Source organism: Neomonachus schauinslandi, chromosome 4 (genome assembly GCF_002201575.2).
Source record: "Neomonachus schauinslandi chromosome 4, ASM220157v2, whole genome shotgun sequence".
Classification (NCBI taxonomy): Eukaryota; Metazoa; Chordata; class Mammalia; order Carnivora; family Phocidae; genus Neomonachus; species Neomonachus schauinslandi.
Genome location: NC_058406.1, coordinates 104,392,156 through 104,396,158, shown reverse-complemented (window position 1 = coordinate 104,396,158; position 4,003 = coordinate 104,392,156). Strand labels below are relative to the sequence as shown.

Sequence of the window (4,003 nt, the reverse complement as noted above, 5' to 3'; positions counted from 1 at the left end):
GGATGCTGAGGAGGCAGGACAAGACTGTTCCTGAGGATGCTGTGGATGAGGAGCCCAGGGCAGGAGCCCTTTTATCCTGTGCGGGGGCAGGAGGGGGGAGGGTTGTGATGCAGGGCCAGAGTATGCTGCTGCTTTCACAACCAGGGGAGGTGACAACCTGGCACACTCCCAAGACTAGGCTTTCAGCCTTTTTCCCAGGCACTTGCATATGTCTAATGGATGAGTTTCAACCAGGAAACATGACTGTCCACATATAACCCCTTGGGGCCTACTGGGAACCTAACACCCTTCCTTCCTGCTTGCCTTCTTTCTTTCCTCCCTCCCTTCCTTCCTTGCTTCCTTCCTCTGCTCAAATGCCTTAGTATATATTCTCTCTCACATACCCTCCTGGGAACAGGTATGGATAGGAAAGAATTATCTTCTTATATTCAGAAGTCTACTAAGATGGACACACAGGCAAATGAATAAATCATAACACAAATTCCAAGTGATAAATGTAATTTAATCTGCATAGTATCTCCATGCTACCTCTGTGACCATGACCTTCAGATGTAATCCACTACTACCTCCTGAGCTCCTGGCAGTTAGATATGGGCAAGATAGGGGACTGGTGCTAGAGCCCTATCTGCAGGGAGTGAGCCCCTCAGATGACCTCATGGCATCCAAGGGGCAGCATGGAATTTCACGAATAAAGGGAGCAGAGCAAAGTTAGGTGTTGATGGACAAATAAATAAAATGCTCAGAGCTGAAAATGTGTACTTTTTTTTTTAGTGAAGTCATCTAAACTCAAAACTATTTACACATTTGAATCTATTATAATATCATGCTACAGTCAAGGAAAAGTGATTAGGACTACGTAAACTTGTAATCATATATGATTTTAATAATTTTTGCTATTAAAAGATATTGTATCATGGATTTATATTTTTTACAGAGAAAAATGTTCATGGTCTATTGTTAACTTGTAAAAAGCAGTACTCACAGTTAATTAAATGATATTTTGAATGTATTTTTTATAGGGAATGCATCTTATTCTCTTATAATGGAAAGACTATAAAACCTATAAGACCATCTACTTGCCTTTAGATGATTTTGTTTTTCCCACTGCACTGTAAAACTTGCCCTCACTGAAGCATAAGGATCCCACGAGTTGTTTCAAACCCCCATGGAGGAAGCACTGGTAGTGGGTGGGCCTTCAGGGTGTTAACTCAGGAATGGAGGTAGTGAGACTGCTGGGGAGGGAATTGTATGCTCCTGACATTCTCTTGTCTCCAGAAGAGGCTCTGGACACCCCTGAGGCCATGCTTTCAGCCCCAGTGTCAATTCAGTTTGGTGGCCACTTCCCTCACACCATGGGAATCCCACAATTAGATACTGGATTGGAAAGAGCAAAACATGAGGGATGAAAAGAGGCACTGTTCTTCATGTGGACAGCATGGTGAGGCTGTAGAGCAAGAGAATAGCATGAAACTAATTTCCATTTTCATCAGCTTTGCTGGGCGGGGCAAGCCTTAGATAATACTACAAAAATAAGGCTACTTTCTGTCCTGGTGCACCTGGGAAGTCCTAGCTTACAACTGGTGTCCCCGTGTAACCACCCAGTGGTGTCCTGGTTTGGGTAATAATATAGAGATCAGCCTAATGGAAGTGGTGCTAACATCACACTTGGAGCCCCTCTGAATGTCCAACCTGACATTGGGGTGTGACTGGGAAAGGGGCATCACCCATTGTCTTTTTCCCCACAGACCTGATTCTCCTACTGCTAGGCCTTCCCCCTGAATTTCTTCACATTCAGTCATGAGTTCCCCAGTTCCTACATTTAATACACTTTGAAGGAGCATCAGCTATGGATCAGGCACCTTGCACAGTACCGGGGATACAGACAGAGGAGAGAGAACAGACCGCCCTCACAAGGCCAACAGTCTAGCAGAGAGGAGGAAGACAGATGGTGAATTACAGCTGTGGTGTCCATTAAAGAGAAATTGCAGGTGTTATGGGTGTGTAAGAGGAAGAAGACCTAATCTAGTCTGGGGGTTCAGATCTCTGCAAAAATGGATGTTTTCTTTTGACCTCTGGTTCAACAGAAGCAAGTACAAAGGCTCTTTTGGTCTACATGGTTTTAATCTTGAGTCATTAGGCAACAACAGCTGAAGAGTCACATCTGTCTCAGGGGGTTGGGGAAATTCCAAAGTTTCTCAGTGCCTCTGAGCAGGGAGATTTCTACCTCTCCTTGGAAATGCAAGGACTTCTGTGTGGCTTCCTTCAGGTCCATCCCTGGTTTTTCTTGTCTTAGAGAAGGAGTTGTTTTAGTCCTGGAGTTGTTTCTTACTGACTTGACATCCATGTCAATGAGGAGCTCCCTCTTCACAGGCCCTCACATGTCTCCCAGAGCAGCTGTTCCACTGACCTACAGACCAAACACATGTCCTTGATAGCAGAAGCACAGCTGTGAGGCCATGGCTGGGTGGCTCCTCCCTGGCCAGAAGGTCAGGTCCCTGAGGGTCAGGGCTGTTAACAGCCCAGCCTCAGGAGCCTGACACTCTATAACGTTGAGCTATCAGAGGGAACCCTGCTTATTTCTGATGTATCTTCTCTTGACTGCACTCAGAGGAGGTAAACCTCAGTTCATCAAGAATAAGAAATGAAGGAAACACAAAACTCTTCTCCTTCACCTCAGGGACAGGACCATGAAAGAACAGGACTGTGTGAAGCCCTCTAGGACAAGTATCTCAGCATCTCTCAGAAAAATGATGAGAGGGAGTGTGAAAATACCACCCAGTCTTCTAATCTGAGGATATTTGATCCTGGATTCTCATCCATATACCAATTTAGATGGTGTCTAGCATTTATGAGATGTAAGTATCTCATAACATCACATCCACTGAAAACAGTCCATATGGATTCAGCCTTTAACAAGATGCCAGTTTATGATTTTTCTTGGTATGAGAATTTCAGTGCAAGCCCCAACCCTGAAACCACAGCACCTAAATACACTCAACTCCTAAAGAGCTCCCAGAAGAGTCCCAGATGTCCTCCACATATATTAAGACATTATAGAAGAGGCCCTGCTATTAGTATCACATCATCATGTGAAAGTAGAAAGCTAGGAATTTCATGAAAAATGTTAGAATAGAGGATGCTTTTCTTAGGGGAATAGTGAGGAGGGGAGTCTCATTAACTCCTCTAAGCAGGGTGAACATTGAGGATGTGGGTGGGGTCAGGATAGGAGAAGCCAGGTGCACTGTGTGGTGATGAGAGCTGGGTGGTGACATAGGTGCTTTGTAACTATGTGACACATCCCTCTGGAGATGCCAAGAAATTATGTGAAGCCACTTTGTGACTATTTAGATAGCTGGTCATTTCCAGCTAATGTGATTTGGGCAAATAAATTTACCCTGATGTCATCTTGTACTCACAGGCTGAAAAAAATCTGCTTATATTTAGGTTACACATTACATGAGACACTCATAACTTGTAAAATTATGCCTCTTTTGTAAATGTAAAAAAAATTAGACAGGCCAGCAATTCTTAGGAGAGTCTTGGAATAGCTGAGACACTATTACATTCACATGAGACTAAAGGGAAAATAAAAACATATAATTCTCCAGAGAAGAAATGTTTAATACAGGGTTATATATGTTTTTTGTTATATCAAGAATTACAAATCATCCTGATGAAGGATATTTCAGAAAATCACACACTTTATCTTATGCTTTTAGTATGTGCAAGGTTGCAGGCTTCAGAGTATGGGAACAGAACTGAAGGAGGTTTTTACTCTTATCTTTAGTTTGAAATGTTTCTTTTAGGTTATTTGCTAATGAAGCAGACATACAATGTGTGCTCAGGGCATAGAGCCCATGCTTTTAAGTTTGGTGAGGCCATTCTGACCTTGGTAAAAGTATAGCTTCCCTGGGAGCCCAGGATCAGGATCCACAAATATGGAAAGTTGAAAATTTCCTTCATCAGTACAAAGGCAACTGAATGAAATGACAGTCATTTCAAC

At 43.1% G+C, this 4,003-nt stretch overlaps 1 protein-coding gene across 1 annotated transcript in view; it reads right to left on the bottom strand.

Moving 5' to 3' along the window:
- LOC110578577 (late cornified envelope protein 3D-like) overlaps positions 1–29 on the bottom strand; it is a 21,216-nt gene extending 21,187 nt beyond the window's left edge. Inside the window, exon 1 of the mRNA XM_044914199.1 lies at positions 1–29. The gene's annotated coding sequence lies outside the window, so the exon portion shown is untranslated.
- Positions 30–4,003: the final 3,974 nt, after the last annotated feature.